At 44.2% G+C, this 19266-nt stretch overlaps 1 long non-coding RNA gene and 1 other non-coding gene across 2 annotated transcripts; both read right to left on the bottom strand.

The window, feature by feature from the left end:
• Positions 1 to 358: 358 nt before the first annotated feature.
• Positions 359 to 18975, bottom strand: LOC111495997. Its single transcript, XR_002720410.1, has 3 exons — positions 18907 to 18975; positions 18592 to 18808; positions 359 to 382 (listed from the first exon to the last, which is right to left on the bottom strand). It is a non-coding gene; the product is annotated as an uncharacterized LOC111495997 (long non-coding RNA).
• TRNAN-GUU lies at positions 10372 to 10443 on the bottom strand. Its single transcript has one exon. It is a non-coding gene; the product is annotated as a tRNA-Asn (tRNA).
• Positions 18976 to 19266: the final 291 nt, after the last annotated feature.

The following is a 19266-nucleotide window of genomic DNA, read 5'->3' as shown; positions in this document are numbered from 1 at the left end:
TCACCATTTGCCACCTGTAGATTTATTTAATTATAATGTTTCATTTATGATTATTGTAACCATTCTTTTTAGTTTCCAAATTTGTAAGTAATGTATTTTAGTGTCTAAATGATGTATAAAAGTTAAGCTAATCATTGTCATTAATTCTTTTTTATAAGGGTGTTAAGTTAAGGAAAGGTTTCCATCCCTTATTAAAAATGTTTTATTTTCCTCTCCAACCGACGTGAGATCTCACAATCCACCTCCTTTCAGGGCCCAACGTTCTTGCTGACATTTGTTCTCCGTTCCATGTGAGATCTTACAATCCACCCCTTTCGTGGCCCAGCATCCTCGCTGCATTCGTTCTACTCTCCAATCGATGTGGGATCTCACAATCCACCTTCTTTACAAAACGAAGTGAAGATTCAAGAAACGGACAATGGGAGACACGGTGGGCTTGTTCAATTTACTTAAATAAAATATTCCTACAAGAAACATTCCTCGTGAATAGTTGTAAATAAGCATATCACAATCATTCATTAGAACAGTTTCATGTGAAACAAATTAAACAAACTTCAACCTGACTTCCGTGCTCAATTTCTTGAATCTTTACAAAGAGAAGTGAAGATCCAAGAAACAGAACATGGGAGACACGATGAGCTTGTTAAATTTGCTTAAATAAAATATTTCTACAAGAAACGGTCCTCGTGAATAGTTGTGAATCATATCACAATCATTCATCGATTAAAATAATGTGTACAATAAATAACCAATGTTTGAAAAAGACACTTCCCTCACACTAGAAATATGCAACAAATTCGAGCAACCAAATTTACAAGTAAAAAACATCATTCGAATCATGGAAAATTATATAATTGAAAATCAACCAAATTTATAAGTAAAAATACATCATTCAAATAAAAGAAAATTATATAATTGAAAATCATTTGTTTGTATGTAGCTTCTACTCCTTCTGATTTCTTGTAGCAAAATAATAAACACTCATAAAATAATAAATAAGTTGAATTTAAGTACACTAAATGTTGATTTCTTAAAATAATCTACTTAAAATGAAAATAATATGTTTTATAAATAACAAAATCATAATAAAAAAATATAAAGTAATAGCAAACTCGATAATAAAAAATCAGAAAGTGTAATAAAAAAAAAATAGCAAATGTTAATCAAAGATCAAGTTAAACAAACTTCATTCTGACTTCCGTGCGTCATTTCTTGAATCTTTACATAAAAAGTGAAGATTCAAAAAACGAACCATGGGAGACACGGTGAGCTTGTTCAATTTACTTAAATAAAATATTCGTACACGAAACATTCCTCGTGAATAGTTGTAATTAAGCATATCACAATCATTCATTAGAACATTTCATGTGAAACAAATTAAACAAACTTCATCTTGACTTCCGTGCTCGATTTCTTGAATCTTCACAAAAAGATGTGAAGATTCAAAAAACAGAGCATGGGAGACACGATGGGCTTGTTCACTTTGCTTAAATAAAATATTCCTACAAGAAACTGTCCTCGTGAATGTTACGGTGTATCCTATATGTACTCTAGTTTATTCGAAGTATCCCAATGGTGTAACGCCGTCGACTTATTGGGAAAAAGGAGTCAAATCACTTTTCTCTCTTGTTTCGGAGAAATAAGTGGCTCACGAGGTCTCGAAAGAAATATATTCTATTTGATCTCGAAGTCCTCATATAGCACTTCTTCCAATCCTGGATGGGGGATCGCTTGTAGGAATGACATAATGCTAATCCATGTTCTACACGGCCAAGGAAGCATCGTTTTTTAATCTCATTATGACTTGGTCGTTCGAAAGAGATTCTTTCTCGATCAGAATAGTAGAAAGCATTACAAGAGAGATATATCCCTTTTCAAATCCCCACGCGAAGAAGGACGTTCAGAAAGGTTATCGAGAAAGTCAATCGCTCTTTTTAGTGGGGAGGAATAGTCCGGGAAGGGAGCGAGACCAAGCCGAGGAGAGTAAGCCCTTCCCACGTGTAAAGTTGAATAAATTCATCCTCAACCAGAGAGATCAACCTGCGTCTTTCATTTTAGGCCGCCGGCGGCGCAGAACGCACTAATCCGCGACCAACAAGTTTTTCGAAACCAAACTGCAGAGAATTCTGACTTTACTAAAATGCTTGCTGAAAATCAACGAAAGAAGGAAGGTCTTCCCACGTAGTTCGTCGGTCAAACCAATGAGATTCTCCTCTCAAAGGAATAGAGAGATCTTTTTCTAGTTAGACTTCTATCAATGCAATGAAAGAACCATCCCTTCCTATTTTTTTGTCCTGTCAGATAGAAAGAAAATGAGACCCCAGCCCTTCTTTACCACTTTAGCGGGGGTGAAGGGGGGGTTTACATACAACCGAGGCAAAGTGGTTTATGATTGAATCTCAGAGGCATTCTTTTCATTTGGTAGATCCAAGTCCATGGCCCATTTCGGGTTCACTCGGAGCTTTGGCAACCACCGTAGGAGGTGTGATGTACATGCACTCATTTCAAGGGGGTGCAACACTTCTCAGTTTGGGCCTCATATTTCTCCTATATACCATGTTCGTATGGTGGCGTGATGTTCTACGTGAATCCACGTTGGAAGGACATCATACCAAAGTAGTACAATTAGGACTTCGATATGGTTTTATTCTGTTTATCGTATCGGAGGTTATGTTCTTTTTTTCTTTTTTTCGGGCTTCTTCTCATTCTTCTTTGGCACCCACGGTAGAGATCGGAGGTATTTGGCCCCCAAAAGGGATTGGGGTTTTAGATCCTCGGGAAATCCCTTTTCTTAATACCCCTATTCTCCTTTCATCCGGAGCTGCCGTAACTTGGACTCATCATACTATACTCGCGGGGAAGGAAAAACGAGCTGTTTACGCTTTAGTAGCTACCGTTTCACTGGCTCTAGTATTCACAGGCTTTCAAGGAATGGAATATTATCAAGCACCCTTCACTATTTCGGATAGTATTTATGGTTCTACCTTTTTCTTAGCAACTGGCTTTCATGGTTTTCATGTGGTTATAGGTACTCTTTTCTTGATCATATGTGGTATTCGCCAATATCTTGGTCATCTGACTAAGGAGCATCACGTTGGCTTTGAAGCAGCTGCATGGTACTGGCATTTTGTAGACGTGGTTCGGTTATTCCTATTTGTCTCTATCTATTGGTGGGGAGGTATATGAAAGAACAAAACAGTGCATTGAGGAATTCAAGCTCGAAGACAAAGAGAACCGGGCTTTTCCAAAGAATTACAGCAGCTTTCCTTCTTCCTTTAATTATTATATACAAAAAAGTCTCTTCCACTTTCCTACCAAATCTATCTGTAGTCTGGCACATAAATTCAGGGATCGAAGAGATTATGGCAGATCATGTTCACCAAGAAATGACCCGAAATTGGATCTTAGTCTATTTGAGATTGTTCCTTTTAATCGTAATCATAGATGTTTTCTTCTCTCTCATTTCTTTTCCGAATAAATCGAAGAACCTAATGGATCGAACTCATCCTTCCTTGGCTGCTATGCAAGATATCGCCCTTGCGTTGCGGAAGGAACGTTCTCTTCTCTTTTGAGTTTCAGGCAAGAGCTCTTTCTTCAATAAAGGGTTGGAACTCTCATCTTTCCCCGGGAAGAATATGGTATGGGCTTGTTGAAGCTATGAAGCATCTTAGAGTATTCCATTCCGTTTTTCAGCTGGATCCGGGCTTGGTTCGACCTGAAAAAACGGCGATTTAGTAGAGAGAGAGAGAGAAGTTTGCGAAAGAAAGGCTATCAACGTAGTAGTATATAGATAGAGTGAGTGTGCAGGGTGTAGGTATACCACTTACGAGAAAGAACCCCAAGTAAAGTAGTTAACTAAAGACAAGTAAGTAGTTCGTCAGTCCTTCCTCCGACGCCTCCCGTTCATTTTCATTCTTTCTTTCTTTCATGTTTTTTGTTTTGTTTCTTCATAGGTCCCAAGCCCTTCTTATCAAGCCCTCCTTAAGTAAAAAAAAAAGAATGCTGCTTTATTTGAACGAACATTGTAAGAACCTTTCTAACTGACACCCCAGTCATAATGTCACCCACGTCTTTTTGAACAAAGACTTTTTTGTCTTTTTGATTTGAGTTAATAATAAATAAATAACTGGCAGGTTTCATTAATGAAAAGAAAAGCGGAGGCCCGCCATCTGCTAGCATTGTGGTTTGGAATCGATTCTTTATCAATGTCCCACCCTTTCTTTGAACCTTGTCAATGATCGAACTTAAAGATATGAACTGAGTGCCATTTGATGAGTAACTGAGAACAAGGGAGAGGGATATGGAAAGGATGAAGTAATGAAAGAGGAAATCATTGCTAGTAGTAACGACTTGTCACGATCCATTGGTTCATATAGAATCCATGTCCTAGGTGTATCAAAAAAACATGATTTTCGCTAAGCGTATATAATAAAATAGAGTGAAAGGGTACACCCCGAAACCAAGGGCGTACTAACTAAGAGCTGAGTCCTCTCCGAACCGCAAGAGATAGTTGCCCATCATACGGCTCACCAACTTCACTTGCCTCTATGGGAGGCTCGCTCCGGGCAGGTTCGAATCACTTACAATACACGGCTCTACGAAGGAAGGGCTTGGTGGGTTAGTAACGCATTTTCAATATGATGATTTTTCTGTATTTGTTTGATGAGAAATGCGAGACGAAAAAGGAACTCATCTTTTCGACTGGGAAATGCAAGTATGTTTTGTCCACTTTCTCCATCCCCCTCTATCAAAATAAAAAAAAAGGCGAGCTTGCTTCTTATTCCCGTGTTCGATCTCTTCCATCTCTGCCTCTCTCGTTGTCACCTATGTTGAAGAAAGGTTTGGAACCCTGTAGAGAATGAAGAGGGGCCAAGCATCTTCCTCTCAACAGTGCTTCTTGAGGCTCCACTCTCCCCGTAAGGCCCCGTTAGCCTGGGCGAGGGGATAAGGAATAAGGATTGAATGAAGCCCCCTTCCTTAGCTCTGCGAGGGACTGTACAAGGGTTAGCTTTGTAAATGTGTAGAGCCAAGTGTAGTGTGGTGTAGTAGTAAGCACTTCTAGGCCCCTTCCCGGCTACAGGATGACTCCAGTGCTTTGGGTACTACGGACCCTCTGCCATCCATTGCAGCAGAGTCGTTTCATGAGCGGGGGGGCTAAGCGCAGTTCTTTGAATCAACCGTTGAATGAAATCGATTCTTTTTTAGATATCAAAATCGAATCTCGATAGATTCATCCATCTTTCTATTCATAGATCTGACTAAAAAAATGGATTGAAGTAGCGTGAAGCCCCAAATCCTTGATTTGGCCAGGAAAGACTGCACTGCTTTGGGCCCAGGAAGCGAAGGGAATGAGCTCGGTTCTTCTCCACACTGATTTTTTTGATCTGTGTCCGTTCCGCGCGCGATTGGCGCTTTGTTCTCCTCTTATTCTTCATTGGACGGTTCGGATGGACTTCGCCGTTCTTTCCCAACTCAAATTGAAAAGGCTGTCTCACATCGAGATGTCGATTCGTTTTCCGCCTCCAATGAGATGGGGAATTAGTAACCCCCTATTTCGTTTGGCCCTGAATTTTTCTGAATCGAGGCCCGGCTCGCGTCGTTCCAACAACCGGCGGGGAGCACCTCAGTATACGATCGCGCGCAGTAACTGGGAGTCCTATTACACCTAAGGCCAACTTCAATTCACCAAACCAAGGTTCATCTCGTGTAGTGATTGTGGACTCGTACAAGGGAGTAGACGTTTGATGTATCAGACTCGACCCTATCTTTCGAAGCATGCATTCCCATCCGTGTCGCAACGGATTCGGTAAGCTACGTGTCCGGTGCACGGAGAACTGTCTTCGGTCTCCCAAACGGACTGACTTACTCGTGGCAACCTTCCGGCCGCCCAACGACCTATAACGCTAGTCACTACTCCCACTGGGGCTAGGAAGTAAGCCCCACAACCCAAAGCGGCGAAAAACAAATAGAATTTGCTACAAAAACCGGCTAACGGGGGTATTCCTGCGTATGAGAACATAGTAATGGAGAAGGTAACAACCGAAATAGGATTCGTTTTGGCTAGAGCGCCCAAATCCGCTATATATTTTACACGAGGTTGCCGTAATGCTAAAACTATAGCGAATGCATCTATTGTCATTAATACATAAATCAAGATACCAATTAGTAGTGATTGAATTCCTTCTATGGTTCCACATGAGAAACCAGTACGAATATAACCTACATGTCCAATTGAACTATGAGCTAGAGGTCTTTTGACTTTCGTTTGGGCCATGGCGGCCAGTGCTCCTAAGATCATAGAAGCAATGCTACAGAAAAAGAAGATTTGTTGCAATGTAGCTCCATAGGAACCATAAATAGAAAGACGTGAAATATTAGCAAAAATAGAGATTTTAGGCGCAATAGAAAGGAATGGTGTAACCGGGGTGGGTGAACCCTCATAGATATCAGGTGCCCACATATATAGAGTCAAAAGAGATATGGAGTCCGAAGGGTAGGGGGTTTTTCTTTGGGGCTTGAGAGATGGAATAGATAGGGCCCCACAAGTTGAGAATTCGCCGCTGTGGAATTCACACGAAAGGGAACGAGGAATGATCAACGAAAACAGTGCTCTCTGAACCGAACGTGAAAGTTGTTTTCCATCAGACGGCTCTTTCCGTAACTCCACTCTCGACTTGGATTATATATCCAAAAAGGTCTGCTCTCGGCTATTCCACACGCTGCCGCCTAGCAGAGGCATGGTTATCTAAGTGGATTCTCTCTTTTCTAGTGGATGCCGAACCTGCTGCCCCATTGACTAAGAAGGGGGCGGGCGCAGCAGCTACATGGACCCCTTCCTTTTGTTGCCAGCGCTTTCCCGGGCCAAGCCGAAATTCTTGATGAGAAAGGGCAGGCAAAGCCCGAAGACTGCTATCCTACCTAATAGGCCAGCGGGCAGAACGAGGAGAGGGCCCGGCAATCATACCACCGCTTTCGAAAAGGCGTGTTCCCTTCAGATAAGACGCACTGTAGGCCATCCTCGGCCTTTTTCGTTTTTGATTCAAAAGAAATCCAATATCGATCTCCGAAAGCATTTTCCTTCCCCTCCCTTCGTCGAGCCTTTAATGGTTGGGGGAAGCATTTCCTTATCTGAACTTGGCGGGCATTCTTTACTAGCCTGATTCAAAGAAAGAGGGGTGTGAACATAGGCGATAATTTTCAGGTCCTAGGCCATGCGTTCAATACAAAAGAAAGCTGCAGGGATGACAAAAGGAGGTTTCCTGTCTTGCACTGAAAAAGAAACAAAGAGGAATAGAATAGACATCCCTTTTTCTGTCTATGTATTCTTTATCATCTCCCTATTTCTTTGTTTTGATATCGTTATATCTCTCTCTCTAAATCAAATTGAGAAAGAATGGATCCTATCCCCTATATTGAACATTAAATCCTATCTATTGATCGAAAGATCTTCGTCAAATACCGGACTTTGCCTTTTCTTTTTTTTAGGAATTCCTCATATCCAAAGCGGCTTACCACAAGCACCCCACCTCATACGACTAGTTGAGGGGGCTGGCTGTTCGCCTTTTGAATCAAACAAAGTCAAAAGTCAGTAGTAGGGGCTGAATAGCTACTTTCTTTCATTCTCAAGGAAAGCGAAGAATCCACCTTTAGTCAATAGGAAGGAGCCCTACTTCATGAGTTGCCGGGCGTAGCGCACCGCAGGTTAATCTCTCGTTTTTTTAGCTTGACTTTACTAAACTAATAAGGGCTCGCTGCTTGATAGTGACTTCTTTAGTTTGGTAGGATGACGAAAGACTACTTCAATGACGTAAACCGCCGGAAACTCGAGAGGGTCGCCTTTGGAAGCGTTCGCCGGTAACCCGTCACAACATAATAAAAAGGAATGAGTTTAGCTGACTGAATCCAATCCATAAACCCCGGAAACGAAACTTTGTTCCCTTTCGTCAAGTAGGTCAAAAAAGAGGTATACGAACGACTTTTGCTTTGCCTTAGACTCGATTGGAACAAAGCTCAGAAAGAAGGGGAGGCGGAATGGAGAAAGGAAAGGGACAAGGGCGGTCTTGCTTGGCGCGAAGGTGGTTTGGGGGTAGGGTACTAAAGGTCCTCGGACTTCCAGGCGGCTTTTCTTTTGGGCAGCTGTCCACCGTTGGATCTCGCCAATACAGCCCCCCATAGTTTTCGTTACCGAGATATCTTTTTTTTCATTGTTCCCAGGGATTTTTTGGGTAATCTGCTCCCATGCTGCAAACAGTCAAATCTGAACTCAACCCTGTCGCTCTTCTTTCTTTCCTCGCGGGCAGGAAGCACACCAGCTCGATGCCTTGCGTGATTCTACTGTGTTTTTTGCACTTGACTGGGTGGACAGTTGAACGGAAGAGAACTTAGATTCGCCCGGCCATCAGGCGGGCTAGTGCTTATCTTATGTGACAACACTACAGAGCGAGTGGCTCTTCTAGGCGGGCTGCTGTGTGACAAGACTACAGAGAAAGCGGCGCTTTCGTGTAACATGCTATGGTCTCAACGCCCTTACGAGGTAGTGATGAGTTTCACGCGCTCTAAGCTCGGCCCGCGCGCGGTTAGGAAGATTGGCCACAATCTGAGCGGTACCACCCACCCTACCCTACCACCTATAGGCGGCCGTCCGTCCTACAGCCGCCCGAAAAGGAACTGCAGTGATCTTGAATAGGAATCCTACAGCGATAGATAGAATCCCCATAAAAATACCACTAGATCGAGCACCAGTGATTTCGTATCCGGTCAAAATATTGGCTAATTGATCGAAGTGGGTAGCTCCAGTAGACCCATAGATCATGGAACAAATAGGGTGGGTAGGCCCAAACACCACACTACACGTATAGACGCGAACCCCCCTCGTTACCGTACGTGCGACTCTCACCGCATACGGCTCGCACAAAGACTCATAAATCCATACCGATTTCTTCCACCTCTCCAATCCTCGATCAAACTTGCGTTCCCCAGGCGCTATGAAATGGGGGTCTTGACTTCGCCTATCGTATGTATTGGCTTGGCTTCGTGCAGAACCAAGGAGGCATTCTGGCGGGCGCGTGCGTGTAGGAAGGGAAGGCCAACCACTACATAAGCTAAAGACAACGACTACAAGCAAAACCGGAAGCCACTCGCTTCTATTCTGGTTGGGATTGTCTATCGATGGGAATCTATAGATCGTAGTAATTTGCCAACCTCTCTAAACTGAAATACGAGACAATTTCACTTCACGCCACGGAAAAAAAGAAAGAGCGAAGCTCGCTGGGCCTTCCTACGATGACGAATGCCTCTTTTCTCTTCTCTTCAGTCTACAACAAACAAGTGGGAGAGGCAGGATTCGAACCTACGTAGAAACTCTTTTCTCTTCTCTTCAGTCTACAACAAACAAGTGGGAGAGGCAGGATTCGAACCTACGTAGAAAAACTTCAACAGATTTACAGTCTGTCGCTTTTGACCGCTCGGCCACTCTCCCCTTCCCGGGTCGAGGCCCCCCTCAATGGGTTCTAAGAAGGAAGACCGCGCCCTGAATCAATCAATAAGCTTTTTGATTTGAGGGACTAATTACTATTTATTAGCTTAGCTAGCGTTCCGGGAGAATCGAGTCATTTAGTCAGTTCATAACAATCTCTGTAAAGCAAGGGGCAAAGCTTCGACACTTCCCCCTTCCTCGCTTCTGGCTAAGCTTCGAAAGAATGAGCAAGTAAATGAACAAGCCATGTTCGTAAAAGGAGTGACCCTCTTTGTTTTATTCCCTTCCCCTATCCTTTCAAAGCCCATAGGTTGGGCGCTCCCGCTTGACTAAGAGTTGTTTCGAAAGTCAGGCTCTTCCGCTGAGCTGCGAGTCTACCCTTCTCGAGAGCCTACTTAAATAGCTTACGCTTACCAAGCCTAGTCTACAAAAAGAGGGCTACAGCAAGCAAGCTTTCCCCCTTTCTTTGTTCTGGGTCGCGCCTCACCGCAGGCACTGAATGAATGAAATGAGTGGAGATCTTCCTTCCCCCCTTATTACCAAGAACTTCGTTGCCACTAGTTAGAACCTAATTTAGACCATCCCACACCCAAAAACAACTCGGAGCCTAAACTAAAGAGAAGAGAGTTCAGTCTACAAGAAGCTGGCAGAGCTTTAGCCATTACACTACATCCATCGAGACTACCTAAATCGCAGTCAGATACTAATTCAGTCTTCCCATTCATTCCCAGTGGATCCTTCTAATCCCTAAGAATTAAACGAACCCAGTTTTTCTATACGAGAGTGAGGAATCAAAACCAACAACTTCCCACTTTTGATGTCCCATGATTCTTCCCGTTTAGAAACTCAGGAGAAGGACAGGGGTCGCTAGGTCAGAAAAGCGAGAACTCAAAATTCTCCCCAAGTAGGATTTGAACCCACGACCAGTCAGTTAACAGCCGACCGCTCTACCACTGAGCTACTGAGGAACAACGGACTTAAGGAAGCCCACTCTCGTTCTTTGGACCAACTTCTGACCGAACAAAAAAGGGAAAGGGGTGAGTCACTCTTTTTCACATACACCGGGAGAAAAGGTTACGATAGCAAGCCCCGGCCGGAGAGCCTCCAGGACAAGGGGGCGGCGGTCAACCATCCACTCTCGAGATTCATATGGATCAATCGTCCTGCCAGTTCGCTAAGTAGACTCACTCTACCGAGTGGCAACAAAGGCTGGAACTATTCCTGCCAAAAACAAGGGACCTACTTCTCATCCTAGGAGTTAGCAGGTATGAAAGAGTCTCCTCTCTCTCTCTCCGAGTTTCGACTACTAAGTAGCACTTCTGCTATTCTATAATGGAATCGATTCTGGTCAAGCTTAAAAAGTCCACTATTATTAGTAAGCTAGCGCGCCCCCCTTCCCTTCTTTATCAAAGTCGACGTTTCTCGCTTGTTAGTCCGACCTTTTTGGATATTTGAAGAAGGCAGGTTTGGAACCCTATCCAAGGGCAAGGTGCTGGTCTCGATCTCGCTTGGTGGTGCCCTTCTCGATGATTGTTGACTCAACATGGATTTCGTGCTTGAGTTGGGGGGCCCTCCCTCCATCTATCGAGTCAAGTAATTCGCTATCGGCAATTTGTCCGTCCTCATGCCATGCTTCTTCTTTCTCCGAATCGGTTCCTAGTGTCAGTCAATCAAGATTCGCCATCAAGAGAGGGTTAGGTTAAGCCAAGCCAGTCGGTCTCGTCATTCACTTCCCCCGTCCATCAATAACGGGAGTACGCATCAGCACATATCGAACGAAAAAAGCGTGAATCCTGGATTCTCTTCCTCAATCAAAATGTCGAGCAATTTCTCCCTATTAATTCGGTCAAAGTCTCCACGGGACCCTCTACGTGGAGGTGCACCATGTTGATAGGAGCAAAGACCAGATTGTACATGTCCTCGAAGGCTGCATTCATTGCAATCATCACTAGTTTCTCCCTCATTTCTTCTTTTTTCTCTTGAATAAGGGCTATCCATTGAGTAAAGGGAGGTTTTGCTACAGTGATTCGGGCGGTTGGTGTCCTCTTCCTCTTCGAGAGTTGCGGGTCTTTCTGCATGAGTGGTAGCTCACGCTCAAAACTCCTCGTACACGAGTCCTAGTCGTTGCGCAGCGGTCTGTTTCCCGGCTTCGCTTGCGCGATGATGATTGGTTTCATCCATCCTCGACCCTAATGAAATTGAGTATTCCAGTCAGTCAAGCGGTTCGGGTTCTCGGCAGGTTCCCGTTCGCCTGCCCGCTCCCTCATAGTCCATTAGTGGGTAGGGTGGTAAACTGATAGGGCGCCCGCCTCCTCTTCAGACGTGTCCTCGACAACTTGGCGGTTGTTCGGTCTCCTCTTTTGGGGGCAGAAGTGCTTGGTCGTTGGGGTTTCTTCCTTTTCCTCAACCAAAACAAAAAAGGTTGTTTGTGTCAGCCTGGTCTAAGATTTGGTTATGAGCTGGCTAGACAAAGAAAGATGGATTGAAGGTCAGATAGATTGGAGTGAAAGTGGCACAGGACCTTCGATCGACCATGGGGCGTATTCTACCCTTACCGAATTCATTCTATGGAAGCGTTACGTAAAAAGCTCCTTCTCATGTATCTTGCATTTCTTTGGTTTTTGGAAGTTCCAGAATGTTATCTTTTGATTTCCTTTGTTGGGAAGCCCCCTTTGATTAATGATCGTTCCGTGCAGCTCGCTACTCCCCGAGGCCAAGGACGGGGTCTAACCGTCATTCCAGGATTTGCAGTCCGATACATTTCCATTATGTTACCTAGCCAAACCCCCCAGCTCATGTGCCAAAGTCAAACGGTTGTTCTTCCTTCCCCGCTCCCTCTTTTTCTAGATATGCGATGGCGGGCGGAGCACTCTAGATGACCGGCGGCGGGTTACCATAGAAGAGGGGACAACTTCTTTCTCCCTTGCTCCATTTTCCTTTGATGATTGAAAGTAGCAAGCCACTCCACTACTAGTTAGTACAGAGGCCAGATAGATAGAAGGTAGCTCATCCAGCCCAGCGAGCGGATCCATTGTTTATGCGGCAGTGCAATGCAGCTGAAAAAGGTAAGCTCCTTTTTATTTATTAGTAAGGGTATAGGTTGGGGAAAACTCCAAAACTAGGGTTCCAAAAAGCTGACCTTAGAAAGGATATCTGTTTTCGAAAAGGGCACCCCTACGAGACCCCTAAACTACAAGCTAGCGCGCAACGGCTTTTCCACCGTTGTTGCTTGCAGCTTGCAGGCTCGAAAATCTCTCTTTCGCCTCTTCTCCATGTCTCCATTTGATTCGCTTCTTCTTTCGCGCAAGCGCTTGGTTTGCTCCCTTGTTGTCTTGAATTTTGTGATCCGGAGCTTCAGTCTGCCTTTTGCGTCTCGCCACGATCCGACGTGGATTTTCGATTGAAATGTTAGCTCCAGGTTTTGGGCGGCCCATCTGGTGGGGGCAGCTATCACTGCTGGAAGCCCCTGCGTTCGGCTACGTACTCCCCGTCCGCGTATCTCACACTCCCCGAATTTTGGCTTTCATCTTTCATTTGCCTTTCCTGCATTTTTCTTTCGAGATATAGGTCGGCTTCGTGCATCTCGATATTTGCCGGGGGTACTCCTGAGGTATGCCCTTTCGGTGGGTTGTTCTCTTCTCTGTCTTTTCCATCCAGTGCCCATACAGCGTCAGAAAATCTGCGTCTTCGATCTCTCTTCGCAACGCAATATATCAGTCTCTTTCTCTCGGCATCTGTCTTTGAAGTTATTGATTTCATATCGAGAAGCGGTCTTCACTATTAAGCCTACGCCCATTCCTTTCAAGCTTGATTCTGCCCTTAGACTCATTACGCTGTTCGACTGAACTCGTTGGCTCTGCGCTCTATTCGGTCGGAACCCGGTTCGATAACCTTCTCTCATAGATTCCCTTCACCAAGTCATCACCAGCAATCCGCTCTTATCCCTTCGGCGAGTTCCTTTCTTGTCTTGCCCAAAAACTTTCTGTATTCTCATTGGCGAAAGACTCTCTCGCGGCAAGGTTTTACACATAGGGGCACTTTCTCTCGCTTGCCGTTAGTCCGTCTAGCGCCTTTCGGTTGTGGCCCGCCCCGTGGGTTAGCTTGGGTTAGATTTTGGAGTCTGGAAGGCATCCTTGTATTCTTTCAAAAGGTCAGCCATTCTTCTCCCATTAGACTTGATAATCCTTTTCTCTGATCTTTGTTCCTTCTCTCTTCCAGTTCTCTCCCTAGACTAGATTTGACAAGGGCGGGGAATACCATTCTATTCTATAAATAACAAGAAGAAAGTAGCAATTCCGTTTCCAATGGTTTGAGCTTGGAAGCAACCTACTATTTATCGATAGGCGAGAACAGACAGCTATTTATTGGCAGCTTCGCCTATCTATTCTATTATGGCCGGCTTGGAGATAGAAGAGGAAGACCATCATCCCTGGGTACGATCATAGCTTGATTCATTCGTTGAACCTTGGGGATAACCATTAGCATTGAGGTCAATCACCACACCACCTATATATGAAATACGACATTCCATTCCTTCCGCGAGAGTGCATGGTCAACACACACCTAACCTAAAGCGCCTACGTTCCGCTTGCAGCCAATCCAACCACAACCTAACTAAACTAGCACGAGATTCTACAACCGAAACTACTGGTAGTCTTGAGGGGACTCCTCCTATAATAGTTAGCAGTACTGAACAAGCGAGTCATCGGTCCGAAGAAAGAAAAGGAACTCGCTTAACTCGCTAGGCCTTCAGAACAAAGAAAGGTGATTCTGTTCATGCTTCAGACGATCTGGCTAATTATATATACTACTCTAATAGTCGAAACGAGACGAAAGGCGAACCTATAGAGAGGCCTGTTTTAGCGCGTTTACAAAGGTAACCGGTTGGTTGGTTAGGTGGACTTTGACTTTTGAAACAGTTGGACCGAGAATGAAAAACGTCTGCTAACGCCCTTTGGCTAAGATCTTTTTTAGATCAGCAGCAACGAATGTCTTGTTTCTATCTTGTATCTATGAAGAAAGATTTCTCCCCGCGTTCAGACCCTGAATGCCATACCTTGCTGAAGGCGATTCTCTCGCGAATCGCGCATAGTTCCGTTTGCCCGAGGAATGTCTGTGATCCCCTCGGTATAGTGATGGATTTCATGGCCGACGTCTAACCGGCACGAATACGCCGACATGAAAGGAGTTCCCTGCGAAGCATTTTTCTTTCGTCCTCGGACGTTCTGTTCGATTCCGGCGCTTGCGTTCTCATGTCCGGAACCCTCGCGATTGATTGGGAAAAAGAGCGAAAGCGAGAAAGATGGATTGTTATCCGAAATCGATAGGAATTCCTCGGGGATTGCCTGCCTTCTAATAGATGTTCTGTCTTTCAAACATCCAATCCCATGCTAATAAGAAAAACGAGCGATTGCTAGTCAGCTTTCATTTTTGGAAATAGATAGAAAGGGGTAGGGGCTGAGGCTCTTCAGGCTTTACAACTTGCTTCAATTAGGGAATGGCATGGATCAATGCGGTTCTGCAGCGTCCTCCAACTTGTTGTCTGCTCCCCTTCACTTTCTTTGCTGGACAAGAAGATGCGAATTGCAAAGGCCTTCCCACCACGTGAAGTTCAAACCTCGCCGGAGAGAGAGAAGCGAATTGAAACCCGGTCTCAAATCCCTTCGCAATCGAAGGTGAAAGCGGGAAAAAGACGACTCAACCCTTTTTTTCTTGTCAGCTTGTTAGGAGTAGGGGCTTTCTCGCCATACGCACCCAACCATTACACCAATTGTGGCTGGCCCAACAGTTTCCAGAATGTCGTTGTCAGTTGATCCGGCGAGGCATCCGCCTATGAATACGCGCATTGGAGCTCTTCGCTCGATCGGGTCGCTTGTAAACCGCTGTTTCGTCGGGCAGTGGCTTATTTCTAACACCCCCCTTACTAGATCAAACAAATAAAGCTCCATTGAATGAATAAACTTCTCCCTCTCGAACAAGGGTTAGTCAATGGTTCGTTGCTAAGCCTATCTCAGTGATGTTCAAAACCGTGAAAATCGTGCTAATTTCATTCATTCATGTATGGTAGGGGCGGAAGGTATTTCCTTCTTGATTTTTCTTTGTTAAAGACCTATCTATCATTGAACTAACTGATATCTAATCTGAGAATCAGGGGATTAGTGAGTTTGGGCTTGTGTTCTGGCTGTGCAAGATGGTGGAGATGCGGTTGTGCTTTGCCGTAGTCTTTCTATTTGATTTTTGTGGTTGTGTGTTTCGAGATTGCCGCGAGGCTACCTGATTATGCGAGAATCCCTAGTTTTCCTCTCTGAGGTTGATTGAATCTCTCCTTATCCGATTGTAGGTCTGCTTCACATGGATCCCCCGCCTCGTTTGAGTGCTGCTTTTTTCTGATCTTGATCCGGGTTCCTAAATTTCTCATTGGAATTTCTTTCATTATCTTGAACTTGATAGTGAAGGTTTCAGAATGGGCTTTTTCTTCTTCTTTTCTTTTTCGGTATGCCGCTCCGCGATCAAGGAGCGAAAGAATCAACAAGTGGGCTGTGATGATGTCAGAATTTGCACCTATTTGTATCTATTTAGTGATCAGTCTGCTAGTTTCTTTGATCCCACTCGGTCTTCCTTTTCCATTTGCTTCCAATAGTTCAACCTATCCAGAGAAATTGTCGGCCTATGAATGTGGTTTCGATCCTTCCGGTGATGCTAGAAGTCGTTTCGATATACGATTTTATCTTGTTTCCATTTTATTTATTATCCTTGATCCGGAAGTCACCTTTTCTTTTCCTTGGGCAGTACCTCTCAACAAGATTGATCTGTTTGGATCTTGGTCCATGATGACCTTTTTATTTATTTTGACGATTGGATTTCTCTATGAATGGAAAAGGGGTGCTTTGGATCGGGAGTAATCACTAGTGAGAGGGCAAAAAGAAAGAGGGGGGAAGAACAAAGGAAAGAGCGATGCCTACATTAAATCAATTGATTCGTCGTCATGGTAGAGAAGAAAAACGGCGCACGAATCGTACTCGAGCTTCGGATCAATGTCCCCAAAAGCAAGGAGTACGCCCCCGTCTTTCAACGAGAACACCGAAAAAACCTAATTCAGCTCCACGTAAGATAGCCAAAGTACGGTTGAGCAATCGACATGATATATTTGCTCACATTCCGGGCGAAGGTCATAATTTGCAGGAACATTCTATGGTCTTAATAAGAGGAGGTAGAGTGAAAGATTCGCCAGGTGTGAAATCCCATTGTATTCGAGGAGTCAAGGATTTGCTGGGAATTCAGGATCGAAGAAGAGGAAGATCTAAATATGGTGCAGAAAAACCTAAATCGATATGAATGGAAGATGCCTCTTTCACTTCTTTTTCTCGGTCAGTCGAGGGAAAGGGAACAACCAACCACAATGTTACGCCCCAAAATCGAACTATACGGAGCCCTTCCGAATGACCTCTCATGGAGTCTGCTACACTAGCCAAGAAAGAGTGTATTAGACTCTATTCGCCCGTGGAGGTGAGTGGAGGAAGAATCAAAAAAGAGAAAGGTATTGCTACTAAGAAATAGTTGCTCGTTCATAAATGAAGTTGACCACTTCTTCTTAGTCTTGCTACACTACACGACACGAGGGGTGAAGTTGAAGCAGACACGGTCTTCAGTCGACTGAACAAGTGATGAACCATATGGAAATAAGAAAAAAAGGAGAGAAGGGTCTCGCCCAGGTGGCTCCTGCAAGGTAAGGTAACGACTTCAAACTCAAACAAAGAACGTTCTTCTCCAAGGCGCATGAGTCAAAGAAAATGTTGTATCTATCTAATGCAAGACCCGTCGATAAGCTAAGGCTACGAGCGGATCATTAGGTCTGCCCGGTTGGGCTCAACCTCAGAGAATTGAGTGAACAGGAAAGGGAGGACGCCGGCTAATCTCTTCCAAGGAGTATCGGGGGGTGGAACGGCAAATGAACCTTTTTGAGGCTCGGGCCGAAGAGCTAAAGCAAAAGGCCGTCGAGCTCGTTCATTCTCGTTCCATTCTAGTGGATGAAGAGTCAGATGTGGGGCTGGCAATCAATCTTCTCTTGGAGAAGAAGAGAGAGAGGCGACCTCAGATTCCTCCCCAGGGCGATGAAGGTGATTGAGAATGGCAAAAGCCGCTTTTAGAAAGCCTTCCTCCCTCCTTGAACTCAAAGGATTAAACCCGAACGCTACCTGCGGACGATTCCACAGCGTAGAGCTTCAATCAATAGGCCATTTCCGTCGGATTTTCTCCTCAGCAATGCCCACTCCCATGCCTTTCTTGGTTGGACCAACCCAACCGGCTATTTCCGACAAGTCTTTCTTCATTTTTAGAGCAAGAAGCGGAACTACAGGGATGAAATGAAAAGTGTTTCTTACGATTACGCCCAACAGCCCACTTGAGCAATTTGCCATTCTCCCATTGATTCCTATGAATATAAAAAACTTTTATTTCTCATTCACAAATCCCTCTTTCTTTATGCTGCTAACTCTCAGTTTGGTCCTACTTCTCGTTTATTTTGTTACTAAAAACGGAGGAGGAAACTCAGTACCAAATGCTTGGCAATCCTTGGTAGAGCTTATTTATGATTTCGTGCCGAACCTGGTAAACGAACAAATAGGTGGTCTTTCCGGATCCGAAAATGTGAAACAAAAGTTTTTCCCTCGCATCTCGGTCACTTTGACTTTTTCGTTATTTCGTAATCCCCAGGGTATGTTACCTTATAGCTTCACAGTTACAAGTCATTTTCTCATTACTTTGGGTCTCTCATTTTCTCTTTTTATTGGTATTACTATAGTGGGATTTCAAAGAAATGGGCTTCATTTTTTAAGTTTCTCATTACCCGTTGGAGTCCCACTGCCATTAGCACCTTTTTTAGTACTCCTTGAGCTAATCCCTCATTGTTTTCGCGCATTAAGCTCAGGAATACGGTTATTTGCTAATATGATGGCCGGTCATAGTTCAGTAAAGATTTTAAGTGGGTCCGCTTGGACTATGCTATGTATGAATAATATTTTCTATTTCATAGGAGATCCTAGTCCTTTATTTATAGTTCTTGCATTAACCGGTTTGGAATTAGGTGTAGCTATTATCTAATAAAGCAGCCTCTATACCTTTTTTTCTTTCTTCTTCTGCAGCACCCTGTTCAAATCATCAATTCTATCAGTTCCTGGTTCGTTGGTACTACCTCCATTCAATCTTCGGTCACAACATAGGTCGCGGATTCCCTTTGCTTTATGATCCGGAATCCATATACCCTTTTCTCAACAATGAATGAACAAATAGAGTAGAGGAATGCTTGTAGAATGAAGCTTAGCGAGATAGATTTTGCTGCATATGACACACCCCCAGTCAGTCTAGGCTTAAGAATAGTGATGATAGTTCAGTCAGTTGTAGAAGAAAATGTACCAATGAACTTTTATTCGTACTTTATGTCGCTAACCCGTGGCGGACAGAGCTAACAGGTGACAGTAAAGAAAGGTATCTCCACATTTCGACCTATAACGAGAGTAAAGAAAAGAGAACGAGTGAAAGAATAACTCAACAAGAACATCTGGTAATAGAGGGGCAGCCGGAGCTCGCCTGTCAAGCTGCTAATGAATTGACTCCCCATTCACCTGTCGGTCGGTTTCACCCATTGCCTGAACAGTAAAAGATCAATAGTCCTTCCTATTAAATCAATACTCCTGAGCGGGAAGGAAAGAAAGAGAAGCGAATGAACAGTAACCGTAAGGAAGAAATTCAGGGACAGGAAGTCAGTCAAGCCGAAACCAGAAGAAATTCAGGAG

This window comes from Cucurbita maxima, unplaced genomic scaffold (assembly GCF_002738345.1).
Source record: "Cucurbita maxima cultivar Rimu unplaced genomic scaffold, Cmax_1.0 Cma_Scf00022, whole genome shotgun sequence".
Classification (NCBI taxonomy): Eukaryota; Viridiplantae; Streptophyta; class Magnoliopsida; order Cucurbitales; family Cucurbitaceae; genus Cucurbita; species Cucurbita maxima.
The sequence above is the reverse complement of the archived record's forward strand: the minus strand, read 5'-3'. Positions and strand labels throughout refer to the sequence as shown.